General features: G+C 46.0%; 1 protein-coding gene across 5 annotated transcripts in view; it reads left to right on the top strand.

The window, feature by feature from the left end:
• The first annotated feature begins 13,116 nt into the window (after positions 1–13,116).
• GIGYF2 (GRB10 interacting GYF protein 2) overlaps positions 13,117–14,957 on the top strand; it is a 169,142-nt gene continuing 167,301 nt past the window's right edge. For 2 of the 5 annotated variants that reach the window (XM_039487793.1, XM_039487790.1), the window contains exon 1: positions 13,118–13,267. The gene's annotated coding sequence lies outside the window, so the exon portion shown is untranslated. Of the gene's footprint in view, positions 13,268–13,335; positions 13,438–14,957 lie in introns of those variants that run through there. The other 3 variants (XR_005584535.1, XM_039487794.1, XM_039487792.1) reach the window with 3 other exon arrangements.

Here is a 14,957-nt window from a genome sequence, read left to right as displayed (position 1 = left end):
AAATGAAATTAATAGGCAGCAGGTTTAAAACAAACAAAATGAAGTATTTTTTTCACACAACACACAGTTAATCTGTGGAACTCCTTGCCAGAGGATGTTGTGAAGGCCAAGACTATAACAGGGTTCAAAAAAAGAACTAGATAAGTTAATGGATGATAGGTCCATCAATGGCTATTAGCCAGGATGGATAGGGATGGTGTCCCTAGCCTCTGTTTGCCAGAAGCTGGGAATGGGCAACAAGGGATGGATCACTTGGTGGATTACCTGTTCTGCTCATTCCCTTTGGGGCACCTGGCATTGTCATGTCGGAAGACAGGATATTGGGCTAGATGGACCTTTGGTCTGACCCAGTATGGCCGTTCTTATATTCTTATCTGGCTGTGGTGCCGCCAGAGACATGGTCAGAATGTTGCGGGTGGATTCCCCGCTGACCTAGTGGCAGAGCACTCTGCCACTGTTAGGGCGCTGGGCTGGGACGTGGTGGAGTTGGCGGGCCCACATCCCCCCCTGCTATCCCATCCCTGGTGTGGCAGTACTCCCCTCCTTAAGAACAGGAAGTATAAAAGGCGGGCCCTGTAGCTCAATTGGAAAGCAGCTGCCAAAGGAGACGGATGTGTTTTCCCCACTGCTGATGCAGGGGCCTTCAGAAGACTTCTGCTGTCCTGAGGAGGCCCCTGAGCTACCCAAACGTCCAGACACACCTGACACTGAGGAGTTGCTGGGACTGCCACTTGTAGTGTACAGAGGGTGGAATATGACCCTTGGAAGCAGGTACACCCAAGGGGGATTATAGGAAGCAGCCCAGGGGAACCAGACTACTGTCTGGCTGTGGTGCTGCCAGAGACACAATCAGTGTGTTGTGGGTGGATTCCCTGCTGACCCAGTGGCAGACCACTCTGCCATTGTTAGGGCCCTGGGCTGGGATGCGGCGAAGTTGAGTGGGCCTGCATCCCCCCTGCAACCCATTCTCAGGGTGGCAGTACTCCCACTCCTGAGGCCAGGAGGCCTGTGCTCTTCAGCCCCATAGACTGTTTGGCACTCACCCCTTGCCTGAGCCCTGTAGACTGCAGTTGATGCTCGCCAGTTGGGTGGGCCCCTTGACCACTTGGTGCTCGCCCCTGTCCAAGGGATGGAGTGCTAGACTGCAAAGTGCCCCACCCTGCCTAAGGGTTTGGGTCCCTGAACTGTTCACTGCTCTACCCTGCCAGTGGGTTTGAGCCCTAGAGATAGCTAATTTCCTCCTTATACAGACTACTGTTCCAGGTGTGTGACAGCAAAGAGGCGTGACCGCCCTTGGAGATAGACAGTGAGGGACGGCCACACATGTCTACAAGGTCCTAAGCAGGGCGGGGGTCATCATGCTCCCAAACTCGGGAGAAAGCATGAATAAGGCCCTTTAGGAATCTAGCCACTGTAAAGTGAGAAAATACTGTGGCCCAGGATACAAGTGCATATATTGCTGCTAGATGGATCCTTCTGGAGCTTACAGAAACTAGTAAATAGTACAATATTGCTGAAATGGGTGTTGTAAGGGAGGGAACCAGTGCTGAGATGCCCAAATACAAAATCTCTTTCCTTTAGCTTTATAAGTCAGCTTGAGTCTTTCCTGTTTTGTAGCAGAATGTTCTGAACTTGAGATAAACAACTTTTTTGGTGGACAACATTCAGGCTATCAAATGTAATGATGCTGGGTCCAGATGTAGGAGCTGACTGTGATTCTGCATGACTGTCAGGAAGAGCTGGTAAAGTGATAAGGGGGCAAAGTAGAGGAGGCTGTGTTAAGAGATTTATCAGATCTGAATACCAGAACTTCCTGCCCCAGGCAGGGGCCATCATGATAATTAACCTCACCCAGGGCCGGCTCCAGACCCCAGCGCGCCAAGCGCGCTTGGGGCGGCATTTTGCTGGCAGGGCGGCAGGCAGCTCCAGCGGACCTTCCGCAGTCATGCCAGCGGATGCTCCACTGGAGCTGCGGGACCAGCGGAACCTCCGCAGGCACGTCTGCAAGAGGTCCCCCAGAGCCGCGGGACTGGCGTGCTTGGGGCGGCCCCTGACCTCACCTCAGTTTCTTCAGGACTTTCTGTATAGTGGGGAGCCGGGGAGGCCGATATGAATGCCAGTTTCCAAGGGATGAGAAAAGGGCCTGAGAGGGAGGCAAGCCCTCACTGGAGCAGAACACCTGACATTTCTTGTTCTGGTCTGTGGCAAATAAGTCTATTGATGGCTAACTACCTTTGTGAAAGATGCTCTGAAGCACCAGGTCCTTGATCAACCATTTTGTGATTGTCTGAGAACTGTCTGCTGAGGTGATCCACTAGCGACTTCTAAATGCCTGGAAGATGCAAGGCCAGCAGTGTGATCTGGTGATAAATACACCATGTTCAGAACTGAATGGTCACCTGACAGAGTGGAGATAACCTGTCTCCTCCTTGTCTACTGATATAATACTTAGTTGTGGTATTTTCTATCAGAATTTAGATTGTGGATCCTTGGAGTAGAGGCAGAAATGCTTTACATGACAGGAAGGTGGCTCTGAGGTCCAGGACATGTATGTGTAAATGAGATTCCTGAAGGGACAATATGCCCTAAACTTACAGCTCTAGATGAGCTTCCCGTTCCTCAGTAGAGGTGTTTCTCACCAGAGTTTTGGTAAGTAGAAATGTAGAGAAGAGTATTCTGTTCCTCAGTCGAAGAGGGTCTTTCCACCAGTTTAATGAGGATAGCACATTTAATGATAGACTGTGATTATCATAGTGCCTGCTGGGTAGATACGCTAATTTCAGACACCCTTGCTTAGGGTGTAGGTGAAGTCTGGCAAACTGAATCAGAGAGGTGCTTTAGGCCATGTGTCACAGAAGTCTGCGGCAAGTTCTCACTGATGTCTTTGGGTGAGCTTGAAGTTGACTGATGAGATTCACTGTCTTATGAAATCTTTCTTTTGGGAAGTAAGCTCTCATTAAGTTGGAATCTATCACTGCTCTTATGAACTCTATGCTCTGAGTCAATGTCTATTTCTTTCTGTTGACTTTGGTGACTAGGATGAAAAAGAGCCCTATGGTTACTTGGATCAAGTGATCACCTGTTGGTGTGATTTTCCTTGAATCACTCAGTCATCAAGGTCTGAGTGCATATGAATACTGGTCTCCTTAGATGCGCTGCCATGATTTCCAAGCACTTGGTGAATATCCTCAGTGTTGTGGAAAGATTAAGGGGCAGGAAACTTCACTGGTTGCAAGATATTCCTAGGAATCTGAGGTATTTCCTGTGGGTTGGATGAATGGATAAATGAAAATAGGCCATCTTGAAGGCTGACAACAGTAAACCAATCTGGAGGATCTAACAAAGAAATTATGGAGGCCAGTCACAATTTTGAATTTGAAACAACAGATGAATTTGTTGAGACCTAGAAGGTCCAGAATGAGACACGAATCCCTTTCTTCTCTGAGGTGAAAAAATAATGCAAATAAACCTCCTGCCCCTGAAATCTAAGGGCACCTTCTTCACATCTCTAAGTTGTAGAAGGGAATCCACTTCTTGTGTTAATAGTCTCATGTGAAAAGGGTCCATGAAAAAAGACGACAAAGGGGGATAAGGAGTAGGAAGTGACTGGAATTGGACAGAATACCCCTTGTTTACAATTTCCAGGATCCACTGATCTCAGGGGATCAGAGTCCAGGCTGCCTAAAAACAAAAGAGGAAGATGCCAAAGGTTTGAGTAGAGGAGCAGAGACCCTCGAGAGCGAGAGGCCACTGGCATCAAACCTGCTGCCCAGCTGAAGAGTCAGAGTGTGCAGCAGTGGAGGAAGAGACTGAGGGTTTTCCCTGGTGGAAACTGTTTTTTCCTTGGTGGCTCTGAGGGCCTCTGGGGCTGGTAATAGTTCAGGCAGAGGGATGTTGCCTGAAGCCCGTCTGTTAACTTGTTTGCTTCCTTCTTGGAGCTGGGACTTATAGGCCTGAGTCCTTTAAAGAATGGAGGGCCTGATCAGTCTTTGAATTAAAAAGCTCACTCCCTTCAAAGGGAAGGCCATCTATTGTTATTTGTACCTGCTTGGGTAACCTAGATGCTTCTGGCAGGATCATCTTCTCATTGCCACAGATGTGGCCATGCCATGATGCATGCCACTGTATCGGACAAATCAAGTGCTGCTTGAATGGAAGTGCAGGTTATCAGCTGCTCTTCATTCAATATAGATTTAACTCTTCCCTATATTTCATAGGAAGCCTGTTCGTAAATTGAGACAACTCGTTCTAGTGCAAGTAATTGTATTTTGTGAGCAGCACTTGCTAATTAGCTACTTGCTTCTGGAAGCTATTGAAAAGTTATTTGCTCTCTTCATGGACTGTAGTCCATTGGTTATGTTTGATCAGGGAACTTTTGAGGGTATCTCTCCTGAGGCCCATCATTTTTGACTCAGACTCTTGTCAGTCTTAATTGCTTAAAGCAAATGTGACCTAGCTGTGGTGCCATTGACTGGCTTTCCCAAAGACTTGTTTACCACATTAAACAGATCCATCTCTCTTCTCTTTCTCAAAACTGGAGTGTTTGCCAATTTGTTCCTTAATTGTTAGTATGTCAGATTTTACATAGATTTTTTTTCTAGTAAAATTTTTCACAATTAAAATGCTCATCTGTGCCGAAAAAGAAAATCCCATGGTCTCATTAACTTGTGTATTGTGAGAACACACATTCAAACAAAACTGATAAGTAAATTAGTTGGTGCAATTTTTGTAAACAGTACCATCTTGTGACATACTGAAATTCCAAAAGTCAAAGCAGAAGTGTTTCAACCAAATTGTTGTCCTCCATCAGAGTTGGCAGTTTGAAGTGAATGAGACTTATGCTAAGTCACTTAGATGTTTTAGGAAAACCCCTTAGGTGCCTAAATATGACAGGAGCACAATTTTGGGCTCCTTTTTATTCTGAAAATGTTGGTGTATGTGTACAAAATTCACTAATTTTTCATTGTTAAAACTGAAGTAATTTTTTAATTTACCATTTTTGCTTCTGCTCTGGCATGTACATAACTTCAAGCGTATGAGTAGTCCCATTGAAATCAGTGGGATTATTCATGTGAGTTAAGTTACATATCTGCAAAATCAAGGCCGTAGTTTTCAATATTTTATGTTTTGCCTAAAGCAGTTTTGTAAAGAGACATTACCAGTCACGTCATCTTTTACAAAAAACATCATTTCGTTTAGTTTATTAAACATTTTAATCTAAAATTGTAGTAAACAAGTTTTGAAGTTAGTGTTACAAAAAGCACTGATATTAAAATACCTTGATTTAAGCTGTTCCACCCTGCTCATAACTGTTGAGCTAAACTAACACAATTGACCAGTGCCTGTCTGGCAATGCGCAAGGTGTAAACATTTAGGAAATATTTAATCCAATATTCCTTGCTTTCATCAGCCCACTATTATATTTTAATTAAGCAAAATTATACAAGAAGTATTTTTTTCCTCTCGAAAATAAGACCTCATTCTCCTTTATATTAGCTGCATCCCTATTCCCTCTGTCGATGACTTAATGGCTAGGCCCTCAAAGATCTGCTTCCCACTACTTGCTGGCCCATCCCTTGGCTGCTAATGTGTTAGGTGGAGCCATGCTGACTCTCAGCATTGCTCCTGTTGTGATCAACAGAAGTAAAACCCCTTTAAACAGCCAGGGGAGGCTACAGGTGATTTAGGGGTTAGGGTGTGTGTAGGACCACTGCCTTGGAGAGTAGTCATATGGTGACTAACTTATTGTGGAAAGGGTAAAATCACTGGTATAAGCAGTGCTGTCAAGGCAAGGTCCTTTTCCAAAAGACTCCAGATGAAGTTAAGTCTAAAATCACTCATCTTCTGGACAGGAAACTCAAGGGAGCCTTGAATAGAAAGGTTTTTTAAAAAATCTTCCACCAGTAGGAGCCACTAGTACTTTGACCATTGTTTAAATCTGTTCTGAGCAGGGTTAGATGACATGGTGAAAATGTCAGTGGCCAACTGTGCTCTGTCTACACTTGTGCTCCCACCACTACTGCCATTGACTGAGCAGCATCAGTGTTAGTATGGTGGTGGGGGATTTTAACTAAAAAGCTCTGTGTACACACAGACTAGAAGGAGGAGGAACTTACATGAGTTTATTTAAATTGATTGATCAAGGGAGCATCTTATGTGTGGGTTCTTACTCTTTTGTGAAGAAGAGTGTTTATGTTTATACATCTGATTTAGGGGAGTAAATCTGACTTTTAACCCTTTTGGTATTGTAAGCATTGAATTGCAAACCTCCAGTGGTAGGATGTATTCAAGAGTAACATGACTTCTCTTCTGTGCCTGCTCAAGTTTAGTTTGCAGGATGTTAAAGGGTCCCAAAATACCATTTGGACACTGCATAGCAGCATCATGTTGTGAGTCTGTCTTGCACAATAAGCAGTTAAAGATGACTGGCTCCCCTCAGTAACTGATGTTTAAAACTGATGTCCTATATTATGTGTTTGCCTTCTCTGTCTCTCTTTTGGTGACAGATCATGATCATGATGAGGGTCTCTCACTCAGAACTCCCAGTGAAAACGAGAGTTGCAGATGCTCGCCATCTCTTGAAATCAAACCTCTGTTAGTGTTTTATGAGCTGTTGGGTGGATATCAAGTATTGTCAATCACAGGTGAAGTGCTTGGTATCTCTAAATATAAAACAAATTCATTTTATAATAACCAAACAGAGACAGATAAGATTCATGTACCATCAGAACATCTTTAAAGCTCATGGTTTATGATAGTTCTTTTTCTTTTCAAAGTCTGTCCTATAGGTTCCTAACTCCACTGACCCAGTAAAGAAGGCTGTACTCTGCTTCCCTAAGCCAGGGTGGCACGAAAAGGATGGGTCATTGACAGCTTTTTGTTAATAAAAGATTCCTGCCTCTCTCTTCCCCTCCCTTGGATATGTAATAGCACATTCAAATTAGTTTAGCAGTTCAAAAGGCTGTAATGTACATAATAACAACCTATTAAAAGTCAGACTGGTAGGAGTGTTTGCTTACCAAGAGCCAAATTCATACCTAGTGTATATCTGCTGTAGTTCCTGTAGTTACACTATGGATGAATTTGGCCCCACGGACAGTCTTGTAATTTGTAATAGTCTTGTATTCTGCTTGCTTGACCATAATGGAAGTCCTAGGAGAAATCTAATAAGATACTAAAATGTATTTTAATTTTTCCAAGTAAAATTTCAGAAAAATGCTAACTTTTGCAGAGGAATATCTTTAAAATGCTCCCTTCTTGAACTGTTGCTTGACAGTTTCACTTTTAGGTGGTTTCTCTGACTAAAAGAACGTTCTCACAAACTAGATTTCTCCCATCTCAGACACAGGTCACTTCTGAACTCTCAAAGTAAAATACAAAGAGTTGTTCACATGATCTAACTGACTTCTGCCAAGAAAAGCCATTGGAACAAGGTACAGCTGCTTCTGCAACAGAGCTGCAAGCTCCTATTGTGACAGCTTGGGTTGCAACTCTTTCTCTCTTGCACTATTCTAGCCACTATTAATAGCAAGAAGCCAAGAGAATGGAAATACAAGTTGTCAGAGACCAGAACCTTACAACTTTTCTATAGAGTCAGATACTCTCTCAGACCAGTCTCCTGAGGGTTGTCTCTCTCTCTCCAACAGAAGTTGGTACAATGAAAGACATTGCCTCCCCCACCTTGTCTCTCCAGTCTCCCGAGGTTCATTTTACAATGAAGCTCATCCTAAATTCTAAGGTTTTTTTTGTTGAATATATTTAATGTGTTATTTTTATGTGAATTCAAAACAAGTTTGAGAAATGCACTTTTCAACTTATTGGCTCAAAAAAAAGAAGAGAGACATTTGTGTTAACTATTACATCAGCCATGGCCAGTGTTCAGTGCACAATGTCGAGTATTTATCCACCTGAAAGCTCAGAGGTAAAGTCAAATGCATTTGGCTGAAATCGCCTGATTAGAGAATGGTTTTCTCAGCTAAAAATGGTCACTCCTTTATTGATGTCGCGTAACAGCTAATGATAGTTTTTAGGTTGCATCAAGTACTAATATTGTTGTTTAAGGCTATAAATAAAGTAATATTTTTAGCCGAAAAAGCCTTACCCTGAGTGCCTGTTGGTTTTCCATCTGGAAATACGATTACATTCGAGATCTAACAAGTTAATTAAATCGTCGTACCTCAATGTCTTTTCCCCCAGCCTTAAGCAGCTGTAGTAATCTCCTTTCAGCGCCCCTCCCTACAAAGGCACCTCTTCCCAAACCATCCAGTGACCTGATGCACTAGAAGTAACTACTATGAGACTTACACTGAGTTTGATTACTGATAATACTTGCCCATGGGACTATGTTGAATAAAAGTACACTAACATCACTGAACCATCTTTTAACCAAATAGGACACTATCCAATTGGGTTCATGAATACAGTAAAATTAAAAAGTGCAGCCAAAATCTAAAATGACCTGGAAAGGATAGGGCTGTAGGAAATAAAAGATTTGGTGTTAATAAATGGTAAGCACTATACATTCAGAAAGGAAACAAACAGAAACTGTACAGACTGAGGGAATATAACCAACCAGTTGTGCTCAGAGCATTAAGGAGACTGGATGAAAATAAACTCACTTTATTACTGTCATCATACTAACCCTTTCACGTAAGAAAATGTTTAATTTGCTACAGGGACAGCATGGAGTGAGGATCAATACATTATTATAAGTAAGTGGTTCATGTGGGAAAAAATGAGAACCAGTGCTTAAGAGCAATGAAGTTTGAGTCTGAAACAGAAGTACGAGTTTTGTAAAATAAATGGAACCCTGAAGGACTTGTATAGCCAGGGTCGCCATATTCTTGTCCTACATATCTAACAGTTCTACATTAAAATTTAATGCAAGATATCCCTTTATCTTTCTGAATGAAAACGTTTTTTTTTTTGTAAGTAAGATTTTATGCTAGTTGGAGACTTCCTAGAATACAAACAACTTTTTGGATTTTTTTTTTAAAACAGATTACAAGGACATTTCACAAGTGGTAATTTGGGGAGTTGTAGCCTCTTCCACAAGGGGAGCAGAAGCAACAAGTCTTTTCCCTTTCTGAATCTTGTTTTGTAAATGCGTTTGGGTAGTAGGGGGAGGGGGAGGGGAGGAAAGGGGAGAAAATCTTTACAGTCGTCTATCTGGCACTTCATCAAAACTAGCTTTTAATGTGCTCCTTTTTAGGGGCCCTGGCTTGTAGGGTTGCAACTTCTGGATAAATGTAGCATGGGTGATACCTGCTGTGGTATAGTGGGGTTTCCGTTAGGGTGACTGAGTTTACTTGATATGTGGCTTAAATCTTCCTATATCTCACCATTGAATCCCATGTAGTAGTTGAGTGCTGTTGCTTTGATCCCACTTGGAAATCATAGAAGGGACCTCCATAGGTCATGTAGTCCAGTCCCCTCCACTCAAGGCAGGCCTAAGTATTATCTAGACCAAGGGTCGGCAACCTACGACATGCATGCCAAACATGGCACGCAAGTCGATTTTGAGTGGCACGCAGCTGCCTGCCATGGTCCCGGCCCCCAGCCCAACTCAGCCCCCCGGCCCACCGCTCTCTCCTGCAGGGACAGGAGGCAGAAGCTTGGTCCTGCGGCAGCCAACCTTCCCCCCTCCCCAGCTTCTTCCCCCAGAGTGGTGCTTTCCTGCCCCTCCTCCTCGTCTTCTCTGCACCAATCATCTGATAGCCCTTGCCATGGGGAGGGGGAAGAGTGGCAGCCTGTGTGCAGCTCCGTAAAGGACACAGAGAGAGGTAGGGATGGAGCCTTGGGGAAGGGGGTGGAACAGGGCATATCCCTTCCAGCCCCTTGCCGTGAGCCGCTCAGGGCAAGGGGCTGGGAGCACCCCTACGAGCCGAGCACTCCAGCCCTCTGCCCTGACCGCCCCCCACACTCAGCCTTCTGCCCTGACCCTTGAACCCCCACACACACCCAGCCTTCTGCCCTGAACCTCCCACACCCCAACACACACCCAGCCCTCTGCCCTGCACCCCCACAGCCCCATCCCTCTGCCCTGACTCCGGGATCCCCACCACACCCAGCCTTCTGCCCTGAACCCCCGCCCCAGCCCTCTGCCCTGACCTCTGAACCCTCCCCCCCCAGGTCTGGGGTCCCGGCCGCAGGCCCTGCTCAGCCCACTGCCGGCCTAGGTGAACAGAACCCCAGGCTGGCCGCGAGCTGAGCAGGCTGGCGGCGTAAGATCAGCATTTTAATTTAATTTTAAATGATGCTTCTTAAACATTTTAAAAACCTTGTTTACTTTACATACAACAATAGTTTAGTTATATAATATAGACTTATAGAAAGAGACCTTCTAAAAACGTTAAAATGTATTATTGGCACGCAAAACCTTAAATTAGAATGAATAAATGAAGACTCAGGACACCACTTCTGAAAGGTTGCCGACCCCTGATCTAGACCATCCCTGACAGGTGTTTGTCTAACCTGCTCTTAAAAACCTCCAATGACGAGGATTCCACAACCACTAGGCAACTTGTTCAAGTACTTAACTCAGGACCGCCCGGGGGGGGGCAAGAGGGGCAATTTGCCCCAGGCCCCGAGCCCCACAGAGGCCCCCACGAGAGTTTTTCGGGGCCCCTGGAGTGGGGTCCCTCACTCGCTCTGGGGGGCCCGGAAAACTCTTGCGGGGTCGGGCGCAGGAGCTTCTTTGCTCCCGGTCTTCGCTGGCGGGGGGTCCTTCCGCTCCGGGGCGGAAGGACCCCCCGCTGGGGAATAACCACTGAAGACGGAGCGGGACCCGCCGCCGAAGTTCAGCTCGGTCTTCGGCGGTAATTTGGCGGCAGGGGGGCCCTTCCGTTCCGGGACCCACCACCGAAGTGCCCCGAAGACCCGCGGCGGGGGGCCCCCCGCCACCGAATTACCACCAAAGACCTGGCTGCACTTCAGTGGCGGGTCCCGCTTCGGCGGTAATTCGGCGGCGGGGGGGCCCCCGCCGCGGGTCTTCGGGGCACTTTGGTGGCGGGTCCCGGAACGGAAGGGCCCCCCGCTGCCGAAGACCCCGGGCCCCCGGAATCCTCTGGGCGGCCCTGACTTAACTACCCTGACAGTTAGAAAGCTTTTCCTAATGTCCAACCTAAACCTCCCTTGCTGCAATTTAAACCCATTGCTTCTTGTCCTATTCTCAAAGATTAAGGAGAATTTTCACCCTTCTCCTTGTAACAACCTTTTATGTACTTGAAAACTGTTATCATGTCTACCCTGTCTTCTCTTCTCCAATCTAAACAAACCCTTTCAACCTTTCCTCACAGATCATGCTTTCTAGACCTTTAATAATTTTTGTTGCTCTCCTCTGGACTTTTTCCAATTTGTCCACATTTTTCCTGAAATATGGTGCACAGAACCTGACACGCTACTCCAATTGAAGCCTTATCAGCATGGAGTAGAGTGGAAGAATTACTTCTCACGTCTTGTCTACAACAGTCCTGCTGATACGTTCCAGAAAGATGATTGTTGCAAAAAAAAAAAACAAAAAACAAAAAAAACAGTGTTACACTGTTGACTCATATTTAGCTTGTGATCCACTATGACCCCCAGATCCCTTTCTGCAGTACTCCTTCCTAGGGAGTCATTTCCCATTTTGTATGTGTGCAATTGATTGTTCCTTCCTTAGTGGTGTACTGTGCATTTGTTGTTATTGAATTTAATTCTATTTACTTCAGACAATTTATCCAGTTTGTCCAGATCATTTTGAATTTTAATCCTATCCTCCAAAATACTTGCAACCCCTCGAGCTTGGTATTGTCTTCAAACTTTAAGTGTACTCTATATACTGTTATCTCAATCATTTATGAAGATATTGAACAGAATTGGACCCATGACCCCACTTGATATGCCCTTCCAGCTTGACTCTGAACCATCGATAACTTCTCTCTAGGAATGGTTTTCCAACTAATTATGCACCTACTTTATAGCAGCTCTATCTAGGCTACATTTCCCTGATTAGTTTGAGGAGATCATGTGAGACAGTATCAAAAGCCTTATTGAAATCAAGATATACCACATCTACTGCTTCCCCCCCATCCACAAGGCTTGTTACCCTGTCAAACAAAGCTATTAGGTTAGTTTGACGCGATTTGTTCTTGATAAATGCATGTTGACTGTTACTTATCACCTTATCTTCTAGGTGTTTACAAATTGATTGCTTGATTATTTGCTCCATTATCTTTCTGGGTTCTTAAATTAAGCTGACTGATCTGTAAATTCCCAGATTGTCATTATAGATTGGCACTATATTTACCTGCTTGCAGGCCCCTGGACTCTCTCTCATCTTGCATGAGTTTTCAAAGATAATAGCCAATGGCTCAGATATTTCCTCAGTCAACCCCTTGAATATTCTAAGATGTATTTCATCAGGCCCTGAACACTGATCAAGTTGCACTTACAGCCTGAACACCTTGACAGGGTGGTTGCTGCAGATGAAGTGGCGGTTGGCTACATGTCAGAGGGTTGAAGGAGGCTAGGCTCTATGGTGGATTAAGGTCATTACAGGCCAGGGGAAGGAGGACATGGGGCAGTTGAGAGCAGAAGAGTGAGACGGGCAGGGAGTGGAGGCTGTGGGGAAGTATCTGCCCAGTCCCCTCATTCGACATGGAGCTGGGTGCAGAGTGGGGACATTGCTGGCACTAGGGTGACCAGATGTCCTGATTTTATAGGGACAGTCCCAATTTTTGGGTCTTTTTTTTTATATAGGCTCCTATTACCCCCACCCCGTCCCGATTTTTCACATTTGCTGTCTGGTCACCCTAGCTGGCACCTGGGTGACAGAATTGCATGGCCTAGGCCCCCTGCCAGCGCGAGACTCAAGGAGAGGCAGGAGCCAGGGCTCCCCAGGGCGGGACAGCCTTGCACACTCTGGAAGCAGGGAGGGAAGGAGGGAACCATGGGTGGCGGGCACAGCTGGGTGGCGCAGGAGGTGACAGGCAGAGAGCCGGGCGCTGCCGGCCTTATGCTCTCTCTCGAGGCTCTGTGCTGGTACTGGGGCGGGGCTCGCGTCACCCGCGGCAGCCGCCGGCGTTAGGTCTCCCCCAACTGTTAGCTCGCGCTCTGTTTGCGACGCGCGCTCCCTCAAGCTGCCGCCGCCGCCATTCTCATCCGGGGCCTACGCGGGTAGGTGGTGCCCTATATCACGTGACGATGCGTGGCGGCGCGACCGCCATCTTGTGTTGTTGGGACTGAGGAATTGCTTCGGCTGTGAGAGATTCTCCGTCCGGGATCGCAGGTAATTAACCCCGCTGGCTCTAGCTGGCTCCCGTGGGCGCCGGGTGGTGTCTGAGCCTTTCTCCTTCCCGCTCGGGGCTTGTCCGTCCCGTACACGCGGCCCTGCTGCAGGAACGTGTATAGGCCGCTTGGAAGCACCGGTCTCGCCTACGGTTACTGCCCCGGGAAAGGGTACGGAAGCCAGGGAGGCCCACGGCCTATGAAGAGCCGAGGTTATTTGGACTTGGCTTATGGGATATAGGCCTTTCCCGGAGCCTCTGCGTTTGGTCTTTTCCCCTTTGGCTTCCGAGGAGACTCCGGCGGCCTCACCCTGTCCTGTTCCCACCCGCTGGTGGCTCTGAGGGGTGGGGGCTTCGTCCAAGTGGCCCCTTGGCAGCGGGTCCTGCCGCCGGTTGGGTGAGTGCTGCTGGACCGGAGCCTGTCAGGCAGCTGCGGGATTTCTCGGATTATCCTGGGCCACCTCCGGTTCCTGGTAATTTCCTTTTTATCCTGACTCCTGTGAACTCTCCTCTCCCACTCCAGCGGGACTGTCCCGTGTCCTGGGCGAGCCGTGGGCAGGTTCCGTTCGCACTGAAACCATACTCCTCTGAGCGTGCCTGGCCTTGTCATGTTGTAGACACTAGGAGAGAAGAACTGGTTTAGGACTGAGGCCTTCCCCTCAGTGAGCTGGGTGTTAAGGGGAATAATCAGCAGCGTGGGACCATGGAGGCTTTGACAGACTGAAGAGCCCATTGATCAGGGTCATGGATGTTTGGTATTAATCCAAGACAAGTAGTTTCAATGTCAACAAAACACTCCCAGCACTTTCAAGCATGTATAACTGCAGTTTAAATCAAGACAAGTTTGAGGTCAAGGGGATCAATACAGATTGACATAGTTGGAGTAAACCCTCCCCCCCCCTGAACATTCTCCTATGCCCATTACTTCAACATGATGGCCTTGTTTTTTGTTGTTACTTTTGCCATTATTTTCACTGTCTCTATTTTGTTCTCTAAATTTTATGTCTGAATTCAGCTTTTGTTGATTTTTTAAAATTTTTATCATTTTCAGCTCATCACCCTTTGCTTTCTTGCTTCAGGAGCTAGCTTGTGCCATTTTTTTGAAAAGTATTTCCTTTTCCACAATTCTACTCGTATTTATTGCCTACTAAATTTTTATTAAAGATAAACATGTCTGAGTAGACTATGTAATAGTTGGACATTATGATAATCTGGATCTTTTTGACACAAAAACAGTTGTTATAGGAGTCAACAAAACTTCTGGCATTTATTGAACTCACCTATTGCTGCTAATTCTATTGGTAGTAGGGCTGGTAGGAGCATTAGTATAGATAAGGCATTGATGGTCACTAATTTGTCTAGACTTTGTCTAGCTCAGAGTTAGGGTTTGTTTCCACTTTCCGTAGATCGACGCTGTGGTGATTGATCCACTGGGGGTTGCTCTCCCCTTGACTCCGGTACTTCACCAGAACGAGAAGCATAAGATAAGTTGATGGTAGAGTGTTTCCCGTTGACTCAGTACAATGTAGACACAACAATAAGTTGACCTAAGGTATGTCAACTTCGGCTACATTATTCATGTAGCTGGAGTTGAGTAACTTAGGTTGACTTAGCCCCATAATGTAGACCTGCCTTTAGCCGATACTGTGGAAATAAGCCTGTGCCCTGTCAGTATGAGCAGGAGAATCCATG

The sequence above is a fragment of the Mauremys reevesii genome, linkage group 9 (genome assembly GCF_016161935.1).
Source record: "Mauremys reevesii isolate NIE-2019 linkage group 9, ASM1616193v1, whole genome shotgun sequence".
Classification (NCBI taxonomy): domain Eukaryota; kingdom Metazoa; phylum Chordata; order Testudines; family Geoemydidae; genus Mauremys; species Mauremys reevesii.
Note: the sequence above shows the minus strand (reverse complement) of the source record. Positions and strands in the feature narration are given on the sequence as shown.